Source organism: Thermobia domestica, chromosome 1, assembly GCF_964235325.1.
Source record: "Thermobia domestica chromosome 1, izTheDome1.hap1.1, whole genome shotgun sequence".
Lineage (NCBI taxonomy): Eukaryota > Metazoa > Arthropoda > Insecta > Zygentoma > Lepismatidae > Thermobia > Thermobia domestica.
Genome location: NC_137454.1, coordinates 164298786 through 164310545, shown reverse-complemented (window position 1 = coordinate 164310545; position 11760 = coordinate 164298786). Strand labels below are relative to the sequence as shown.

Sequence of the window (11760 nt, the reverse complement as noted above, 5' to 3'; positions counted from 1 at the left end):
CACTCTTCACAGGTGGTTTCCTATAAATACCGCAGTAAAGTTTAACAATCATTCTACGAAATTGATAAGTAAGTTTTTAACCTTGGCCAATTATTTTAGCATTAGCCATGCATTATTAGAATGGCATCCACACTAAACGTGAAGAGAGGGAACCACCATTTGTTTCCTTGGAAAGCAATTCGCATTTAGTGTGCATTTTCATCTAATCTGTCGACTCCCCTATATATTTATTGAATGCGCTGACAAATTTTCAATAAGTGGCAATGTTGTGAAAATGTTATCGAAATAAAAATTGTAAGCTTCAAGGCTTTGCGGTAGACTCCATATCCAAAACAAGAATTGGACCTAGACCCAGATCTCTTGATACGGTAGCTTGCGCTACTACGCTCCGTGCTAGGGTTCAAAAGCAATCAAATAATTTGTTCGGGTGGCAGAGACCACAGTTTATAGTCAAATCTGAGTGAATTTCTACAATTTCATGGAGTTTTAGGCTGAAAAAGAATTAGCTTCACGTAAATTATTACAAACCACAACTAACTTACACATAGAAAACGTAATCAAACAGATTGGGCTAGGGAGATTTTATTAGGTTTTGGTTTGGTTATGTAAACTTCAACAATACAATTGAATTTTTATAATTTTTGTTTACTTTTTACTTTACTTACAACAATCATTATCATTGTTATGTAGTAGTTAGATAAATTCATCTTGAAAACCTTTCTGTAGACAAGAACCGTTCTCAAAGGCCTTTTTCGCCTTTGAAGAAAACTGGACGTAAATCAAACTTAGTATATAATAAGCAAAGTATCAGTATCTATTTTGTATACAGTGTCAGAAATCTACGACATAATATATTCAAACTATGGTCTCAAAATCGGAAATTATAGAAAGAGATTATGTACGTACAGTGCCCAGTGTCCCCTACAGGGGACACCTTCTTCTTTTTGCAAAATTATAAGTACTTTTATTCATTTGTAACCAAACCTTATATTTTATATGTGAACATGAATGTTTCAAGATAATGAATCAAGAGTTTTAAACAATATAGTTATCTGTTTCCTTTCTTGGCAGCCATTTTCATACAGTGAAGTGGGCAAACTGCCACTCAGGCCGCAGAATGCACAATTCTGTACTTCATATCTCTGCCGCTAGGTGGATCTGAAATCGCACAGTAGTGCCAGGTGATTTTTAGACTAGATACTTTCCAAAACTCCAAACATAACCGAAATACTCCCTTCAGGCGAATAATAATTGACATTTAAACTGCTGTCCCCTGTAGGGGACACCGGGCTTTCCCGGGTTAATGTGAAGGCGAAGGAAGTAAACATAAATATAATACTTTTGTTAGAATAACAAGAGAGGAGAGAGAGAGAAATATAACAAAAAAACTGTTCCCTCAATATGTATCGGCTACGCCCTTGGAGGCTATACATGAATATTATCTCTTGCTAATTTCACCTGCCTATGTATGTTGCCCATGAAACAAAGAAAAAGAAAAAATAACTGTTACAACATTGTGAGATCTCCACTCCACTAAATTTTGCATTTAGTTTTGTCACTTATTTCCTTGTTGTAAATTGTTCAGAGTTTATTACACACTACGACTATGTAGTAGGGTTCCAGCTAGTTTAAAAGAAATCACATGAAAAGAAGTCTGTCCACATGAAAAGTTCCAGTCATTTTCATTTTCGTAGACATTTCCCTCTCCTCCCAGGAATTTAAAAGGATGTCTTATCTGATACTCCTCTGTAATATTCTCCCACTGCTACTTGGTGATGGCTTTAATAGCATTGTCCATCATTCCGGTTGATTTTAACTGGAGTGCGGCAAGGTGACTAAGCAACTACTACACTTTCTCTCTCTCTCTCTCTTTCTCTCTCTCTCTCTCTCTCCATGCTTCGTGTGGAGTGTTGTACTGTATGGGGCGGAAACATGGACATTACGTAAAGGTGATGAAAATAGACTGGAAGCCTTCGAAATGTGGGTGTGGAGAAGAATGGAAAGAATTAGTTGGGTCGAGCGCAAAACGAATGAGAGAGTGTTAGAAATGGTGGGTGAGAAAAGAACACTTTTAGATATTATTAGGAAGAGGAAGAGAAACTGGTTGGGACATTGCCTAAGAAGAGATTGTATCATGAGGGACGTCCTAGAGGGTATGGTGTCTGGAAAAAGAGGGAGGGGCGAAGGAGACTACAATTAATGGATGATATAAAAACAGAAAGATCATACGCGAAGACGAAGAAGTTGGTGGAGGACCGGAAGCTTCTCAGCTGCGGCAAGTGACCTGCCAATAAGGGCAGAATACCTATGATGATGATATATATATATATATATATATATATATATATATATATATATATATATATATATATATATATATATATATATATATATATATATAAACTATATGTCCATAGTAGAATGTTATACTGAGAGTTCTTGGAACTGATGCTTCATAATGTTGACGCAATCATGCTATCACCTATGGAAAGGACAAAGTATTCTACTACTCCACTTGTTAGTCCATTTCCGTACAGTTCATAGAAGATTTTATTTTAAAAAAAATAATAACCATGTAATAAATAGTTCATATGTATCACTGAACGTATTTTCAAACGAAAATTAAAAAAAAAAACGCATCTTTGCATCCAGTTTACATAATTATGGATAATTTGTAAAATGTCTCTATGCGCTTATTATGCACTTCAGTTTCCATCTTACAAACTAGATATTTATTCATATGTAGAACACTAACTCTTACTAAAGATACACTGAAAAGCAATATCAGTTGATGACTCTACTAACACCATTCTTGAAGACCAAAAAGCTGAATACAAAAAGCCAACAACCAATTCACTCACATCTTTCTGCCTTGAAACTAAAACCGAACTGCTCTGTCACCTTTCAAATTCTTTTCACAGAATGATGAAAACAAAATTAAAAATAAAAAAAACCTACCACCCACTTGCTCTGCAGGAATTCAGAAGGCTTCGTCTCACTCCTAGTTCTTGTGTGGCCTCTTGACCTGTCCACTGTGGGGACCATAAAACAGCCTTCGAAACGGTTGACTGCCAACTAACGAATTCTGTTCGCTTCAAGCAAGCAGACTCCTCTGCTTTTGCTATTTCACTAAGATGTTTCACCCTCTAAAAACCGTTTTTGAGATTTTTCTTTATATTTAAAAAAATAAAAAATAAATAAAGCATAAAATTTACTCTCTCGGAAGGTACCGATGAAACATAAAATACTATTAATTTCGAGCATTTCCAAGAATATGCAGGTATAAGGCATACAGATAATATATAATCAAATAACAAAAATTATCAAAAATACTATATGAAATAGAGTTAATTTAAATATTAATATGCAAATCAACCCAAGTCAATCTTGCCGTTTACAAGATGGAAGGTAAAATTCCTAACTTCATAATTATTTGTTTCAAATGTGTTTGTGTAAATACAATCAAGCAACACACTTAACCCATTACTGCCCCTTGGCAACTTAAGTTGCCATGGCAATTTTTCGTCATAGCGCAAAAACTCATGGATTGGCATTGCTAGTTGTAACCGTAAAGTAACTTTGGGGTCTGTTTCGTTATAGAATTGTTGCATTTTCTTTTTATAATGTATTGATGCGGGATTAGCAGTATTTTTTGGGTACAATGTGTTTAGAAGAGAAAGACGCAACTGAATTAATTTGAAAGACTCCAGAAGAAAGGATTGAGGGTCTGTAAAGGAAAGATTGATTTGATTTTGATAGTTATGATTTTCCAGCGTATTTTCTTCTTGAAAATTGTTAACTTTTCAAAATGTTCCCTTTTTTTTGAATATGGTGCCTGTTGGGAACTTACGTTGCCGGGCTAAAAAAAACAAGAAAAAAACATAAATATTTTTCAAAAATATTCTAACACATATTTTAGAGTACTAGTAAGACCAAATAGGCGAAAAAACTTTTCAAAATACCAGTGGGAAATTCTGGGCACTAATGGGTTAAGTTTGTCATTTTTTAGTTTATATTCACAACAATATCCTTCCACAATTGTTTTTGCAATACCATTAAAATTATTTGTTTTTGAGAAGATTTTTTTCATTTTAATTTGTATGAATGTGGTGTTTTCTTCTAGTAACGTGTTCATAATATCATTGCCTTTTGCAATCATTGTACACCATGTAAGTTGTTTAAAGTATACATTTAATGTTACGATTACAAATGTTGAGAATATTCATTATAATAGCTTGTCCTTAATATTGTACCCTTTTTGAACCCGTTTCTCTTGCGTTTAAATCGGTCGTGTTACCAACTGAGTTAGGTCAGTCCCAACCGGTATATTCTACTTTATCACAGCACAGCCCTTTATGACAGTATTCATAGAAGATTTTAACTAAAAGGAAATCAATAAAAAAAACTATCGAGACACCCTGAAAACATAGAACATGTCCCACCATTGATATGCACCTTCTTAAATTTTAGAAATTCGGCGCCGTTGTATGCACTGAATAACAGACAGTCATTTTAGATTTAACTATCTCATTCTTTCTCATTTATTTTTTTTTACTTTTTTTTTATTTACTTATTTACCAACAAAGTTTCAGATACAGTAACTGAAGTGCAGGTCCGTATTTAGGAAAGTGCTATTCTGTGCTCGAGCACAAGGCGGCAGAATTTAGGGGGCGGCAAAATTTCGGATTTTTTAAAGATTCAGAATAAAGTAATATTTAAAACTAGCAACCTGCAGAATCCTGTGTAAGCGCGAGAAAATATGCTAATGTGTTTAATTCTTTTTAATTACAGCTGTTATTAATTACCTAGCTTATCTGATCATTCTTAAGAAGTAATCCTCTCCCACTCCACCCCAGAGGTAAAGAGGAACTTGAACATAATGAAAACTGATACCGAAAGGCAGCGACCTCGAAAACTGAATTCAACACTAATATCTGTCGTTTTCGATTCTTTTAAAATCTCTCCTCCTCCCTGGGGAGTGGAGTATGATCTTGAAGTTGAATTGGATTAAAACTATCACTATTCATCTCAGCGATTGCAAAAACTATAAATTCGTCGTTATTGGTCGTTTTCGATTATTTTAAAAATGCCCCATGTTATTCATATTGGGACTTTTCACCTACCATATCTAAGCTCAGGTGTGACCTAGGGATCTGGAACAGGTCATTCGGATCATTTCTCTGAGAGCTTTAAAACATTAAAATTTTGTGTTTCTATCTATTATGGTCCATCTAACACCACATCATAATCATCATTTAGACAATAAGACATTTAAAAGTACATTGTAAATTTTGTAACTTGTAATACCTAAACTGCTACTCAACAAGATCTGGTATGTTTGCAAAATTCTGACATTTTTCCTTGTTTTAGGCTTGTGCGGGAGGGATTATTTAGTGCACAGGGGCGCACAATATATAAATTAGGGCCTGCTGAAGTGCCATTTTACACTGAAACAGTATCAACAACTAGAATAGAGAAATTTGGAAGAAAATCGGCAAGGGTCTATATAAAGGTACCATTCCAGCATTCAGATGGTGAGATTGAGGAAACTATGGAAAAACCGTAGTCAGGATGGTCGGTCTCGGGATTTTAATCCCGGACCTCCCTATTACGAAGGCCATGCTTACTACTCACCTCCCCTCATTAGGTGATATAGACCTATGCAATGTTTTGAAAGGATCTCTGTCACTATCTTTGGTGTTTAAAACCTCAGTTTGATTTCCGATGAGATTTCGTGTTGTTCGATTCCCGATTAAGTCCATGTCTTTAGTATTGCCTTCGAGACAAGGCAAGATAGAACTTTTGTGATGAATTACGACATGAACAGGCCTCTTACAGTACAAACATATACTCTTTTCGAGACGAGATAGCCTCAAATCTCGCCTCAGATTCAACATTAGCCTACATCTCTGTACTAATGTGAAACTCCAATCAAACAAACACGTACTATACTTAAAAAAAAATTGAGTGACTAAAATTATCATGCACAAAATCGAATGGTTCTATATAAACCGTATACCGTATACATAAACATACGTGTACGTATACATAACCGAATATATATACCGTATACATAAACATATAGGGCCTTATGTAGAGTCGTTCTGTCGCTTGATTAATGCCATACTAAAGAGTTTGACTAACATATGTTTCCTGTAGTAGTCTGGCCTTTAGTATGATGCTAATCATACGTCAAAACGACTTTGCATAAGGCGAATAGGGTCTATACTATTATTACATATGGATTCTTATAAATTCAGTAATTCACTTAATATACATTTAATTTTACGCATACGAATTATTTTGCACAAATTTTCAACAGAGTAAAAGTTGTTCTATCAAGTACCTTTTAAGTAAGACTCTAAAGCTGTTTACAGAGAACTGATTATATATATGTATGATGGAAGTAGATTGTATATTAGAGTATCTTTGTGAGTAACTTATTTCTTGTGTATATGTGTTCTATGTGTATGCAAGTGAATGTCTTCTTTACTTCTTGTGTTGTATCTGTGAATGTCTTTGTTAACAATAAATTCACTACTATGTTTTTCAAGTATATTAGTATTTCGAACAAATACATTGAGGGAAGAGTCGTTATTTCAAGTTACTTAAAAACGTTTCTGGAAGGAGAATTCCATTCTACTCCTGCTAGTATCCTTACCACTTTCTTCTGTAACCTAAAGATGACAAGACTTTTAGGTATATTTCCCCAGAACATCAAACCATATTTTATTATAGAATGAAAATTTGAATAATATATACACTTAGCTGTTTTTACATTAATCTTATCTCTTATACATTTAATTGCATGACACAGTTTGCTTAACTTACTTCTTACATGTTCTATATGTGGTTCCCAGTTGAAATTGTTAGATATTTTAAATCCGAGAAAGATACCAATTTCTACGTGGTTGCGCGTAGCGTAGTCACCAACGCCCTCACCTTTGATGCGAGCAATTCGAGTTGGATTTCCGGTGGATACCCTCGGTCCCAAAGATGTATCAAGTGTTTCAGTCCAGCCATCCTAAGTGAGGTTTTTCCTGGCTTCCATTCATACATACTACGCGAATGCCGGGATAGTACCTAACATATAGATACCAGATCGCTTCCCTGATTCCCCCTTTCTCAAATAGTGTGATCGCCGAGGATTGGCATCCTTCATACGTGACGGGCTTAAGGCCGTTGATGCCAGTAATGACAAGATATGCAAAAATAAATCTATATGCACTAAAAAATTGCATTCTGAAAAAGGTTTCCTAAAATCCATCATATTATTATTGTGTCTCTCTACATATGACGTATCCACTTTATTTGTACTTTTAACAGTTTATAAGGTTATTATTTTTTTTAATGCAATGTAGCACAATATAGTACTTCGTTTATATCATTCTTCACCTTCTCAATTTCTGTTGCGGCGCAGAGGCAAGTACTAAAGAACAGAGAGAATTCTCATCTGGTATTAATGGTTTTCCTAATAGAAAATCACCCCAGTCACTTTCTTCTAAAATAAAATAAAGTTGTATTTTTTTGAAAACAGGACAATAAAAACATTCAGGAATAGTATATGTTTTATGGTAGCATACTTCGGGAACTAAAGATAGAAAATACGAGGAAAGTGAAACCAGTATTGTATTTATATCTTTATATTCCATGTGAAAAAGGAAACTACAAAAATCAATATTCGTCCAATTTTCCAATATTTATGCGAAAGCAACAAGACTGTCACATCTCCTGGATTATGGCATTTTTGCGTACCATAACGACAGTACTATAGTACATGGTACAGGACTTGAAAATATGGTACGGTTGGCAGCTCTACAGTAGGTTTGCGTATGTACAGTACATTGGTCATAACATTTTCCATGTATAGAAAATGCATTTATATGATTATACTACACAAACGTTGGAAATTCATTTACTTGTATACCTATGTAAGTATTCAAAGTTTGAATTATAGTAAAACCCAAATAATGTTAAAAATTATACTGTACTTTATGTTTAACGCTTTTTAGACTTCGAATGTTGTAACTATGTTCACAATCTCGTCGCTCAGATGGCAGCAGATATGCGGAAATATCAGGTAGAGCGACATCGCATGACAATTACATGATTACTTTCCAGTAGAGTAGAAACGAAGAAATGGCACTTGTGTTTGCGGCGGTTGCGTGTGTGTAATGACATGTCTGGTTTCTGTACTCTTTCAGGAAGCCTTTCCTTCCGTATTGTTTGCTTAAAAGTAATTAATAATTATGCAGTATTTAAAATGTGTGTGACATATATTCCTTATGATCAGAATTCTATATATTTTAAAGATAATTTTAATTGATCGAGAAGTTGTATGTTAAAAGGAGGTCGATACTTTCAATGAGAGCTCATATGAGTTGCGTTAAGATGTAAACATTAAACGTGAAGTTTTCAGTGAGCAAGCGTGAGCTAATGTAATGCCCTAATTTCTGCAGTGGGATGTGTGTAAAAGGTCAAGGTCAGATTATGCAATCTTGCAGTTGCTATTTTTTTGTAATCATTGAACACTTAGTAAAGACTCTAATAGTAACATTTATTACATTCGTTATTTTTATTTCTTTATGTGGAAAGACATTGCTTTAAATTAACGCAAAATAATTTGAATGTGTTCATTAATATTTTAATCATAGCGCGATAGTAAATTGAATAATGTTCGCGGTTTTCTAATTGCTAATTTTAGTCAAAATCTTGAGCTGTGAGCCGCACAGAGGTCTTATTGTAACATTGAATATTCAAATACATAATGTATCTCCATGGGTATAGTTGTAGGGTTGTGATTTGTATATAATTTTTATTATTTAATGAAAGTTTCAGTATTTTGTATTAGCTTTTTTGGTGTTTCTTTGAGATTGCTGGGTACATTTTGCAGATGAGATATTTAATTTTTTAAAAAAATGAAAATGAACTCTGTTTTACGTTCCTCGTTATGCCGGTTAGGCTAAAGGAGACGGTGATATGAGAGGAGTGAAATGGTGGAATGATGAAAGTGGGAGGAAACGGGAGAACCCCGAGAAAATCCACGAGCACGGTGTTTGTCCACCACAAAGTCCACACGGTGCCAGCTGGTATCGAACCAGGGACCCCAAGCACCGGAGGTGAACGCTCTACCACTGAGCCACCGTGCCCCCAGATCTTTAATAGAGAATCAGTTCATATCCAATGAATTTATTGATTTTACCCGTAACCCGCACACACATTTTTTGTTACACTAAAGGAATAAATGAGTCCCTGGGACCCAGCATAAACTATATATGTGTAACATAATATACATACATTCAAAAATGATTATAACACTTGTGTATGCACATGTGACTTTCTTGAAAATATTGACACTCTTGTTTTTTGAGTTTTTAATGAAATACAAAATTTACAGTTAAATACTCCGGAAGGTTCTGAATTACTGGTTCCCCTATATTTTTCATAAATTGAAGTATTTGCTTACCTGATACATGCTCCTTCTTCCTCATGCTTGCAATATTGATGTTTTTTTAGTTCCTGTGGACACTATTTATTATTTATTATATTAATATGTTAGTTTTGTGGGTTAGAGGGTTTTCCGCCGTACGTATGTAGAAATGTTAATTGTTGTCGGTTGGTTAGGGGGGCTTGCCCCCCATGCTTTGAAGAAGCATTTAACATAGTGATATTTTAGGTTTTTTGAAATAGTCGAAGGTTGTCCTGGTATACTTTTATAGAAAATTGTGTTGTTGTTGGGGTGGGTAGGGGGTTAGGGAGATGCGGGTCAGTGGTATAGGTGACCCGGAAGATCCAAATAGGTGTATTATTTTCTTCTGGTCTTCTAGTAATACAGTTTTTCGGCTCTTCTGGATCATCTATATCACTGACCCGCATCCAGGGAAGGGGGACCAGTAATCTAGAACCTTGCCTAAATACTCTATAAGCTATTTGTTAGTACTCGAAAGGATACATAATAAAATTAATCATGATTTTGGCACCATAATTTTTCTTTAGGATTTATAAAATTATTATTATTTTGAACTCGACAGTCAGGGTTGGCAAAAACCATGGTTTTTAATTAAAAAAAAAAAAAAAAAAACTGTTTTTGGGTTTAAACCAGGTTTTTATGGTTTAAATAATTTGCTCTATATATTCATATCATATATGGACAGGAATAAGTTTGTTTCGCCGTGATGTTATTATGCAACAACTGGGTTATGCTGGAAGGGGTCACATAAACTTAAGCGGAATAAAAGCCGCTTCTCGAGTTACATCCGAGAGAAATTGTCCTCCATTTGAACTCGGAACCAGGGCTAATTGGCCACAAATGCGATACGTCTGCCGACTCAGTCACGAGGGAATCCTGATAAAAAAAAAACGTTGTACTGATCTTTACATGCTTCTTAAGATGACTGTCAAGAGTCATTTCAGGACAAAAAGATAAACAGTTGCACAAGTGAAACCATTACACAGAATTACATATGAACAATTTCAAAGTACCACGGAGTACAGAAGAACTAATTTAGTTCAAGTTAGTTAACAACGACTTTTATTGGTCCAAATTAAAGAAATACACCGACTTAATCTGCATATCAATAAGAAAAGTAAATAAAGATACGAATTATTTGAGTCCACTTTCGCTCAGACTCATTTATACATAAATAGATACCAAAGATACTTATTTCACTAAATGCCTCTCGTAGGGTCTGTATGACCCCCCCCCCACACACACACACAAAAAGTACGGCATTTTCAATGTATTTTATCAATAGTAAACATTGAAACGAAACAATATTTAGAATTTTTCTTCGATTGCAATTACATGACAATAGTAAGTACAAAAAATCACAAAATAAACATTTATAAACTTATAAAATAAAAAGTTGCTTTTGTAGTATAATCTTTTTGAGTAATGAATGGGGAATTTAGGTCTGAATATAATACGAATAATATACGGGAGTGAAACGTGATAACCCACAAATGTGTTCATCAAGATTTTACAAACACTTACACTTTTACGAACATTTTTTTGTATTTTGGTTTAAACTTTTTTTTTTTTTTTTTTTTGTGAAACACCAGCTGGTTTAAACCAGCCAACCCTGTCGACAGTCCATTATCTTATGTTACTGCAATAGTTTTATTGAGTTCTTAATAAGTAAAAAGCTGCAGTGTGTTCCGAAAGCAAATTAAAATGTAGCATTTGTAAGGCAGATGACAATTCTGATTTTGATGTTTGCAGTGCTTTTTCTATTAGGCCAGGTAAATGGCATTTCATTATATTGTGGTGTTCTACTGCGGATTGAAGGCTTATTTGGCCAATTTTATCGATTCTTTTCATAAAAAAATATGTGAGTCAGTAACCACATGACCGTCGCTTTCGTCTGTACTTGATTCAGATTCAGTTTCAGGTTCACAACACTGAAACTCACTTTTAGATCCACTAATGTCTCCATCGCCACTTGACACTTCACGAAGTACACTTTCTACTTCTTCCTCTACAATAACCTTAGCACAAGCCAGTAATCTGAACTTGTGAAGCACTTGCAAAAATGTTACACTAAAGGAACATATGGGTCCCCAGGACCCGAACAAAGCCGTAGACACAAGTACCTACCTTATACGGTCTGAACGAGAATTGTAGTGTACACACGTACTGCGATAATCACTGCAGTACTGCCAATACAAGCGGAAAGAGAGGCAAGATAAAATTGGCTTGGGTTCCCAGGACCCATATATTCCGGTTACGGGTTAATCGACACATTTCTAACTCAAATAATT

At 34.7% G+C, this 11760-nt stretch overlaps 1 protein-coding gene across 5 annotated transcripts in view; it reads left to right on the top strand.

Annotated features, from left to right (window-relative positions):
• The window catches only part of fbl (pantothenate kinase 3 fbl), a 164572-nt gene that overhangs the window by 93104 nt on the left and 59708 nt on the right, over window positions 1-11760 (top strand). For 2 of the 5 annotated variants that reach the window (XM_081765705.1, XM_081765671.1), the window contains exon 1: window positions 8082-8236. The exons of 1 other annotated variant lie outside the window; for it this stretch is intronic. The gene's annotated coding sequence lies outside the window, so the exon portion shown is untranslated. Of the gene's footprint in view, window positions 1-8081; window positions 8237-8293; window positions 8483-11760 lie in introns of those variants that run through there. 2 more of the 5 variants (XM_081765696.1, XM_081765687.1) reach the window with 2 other exon arrangements.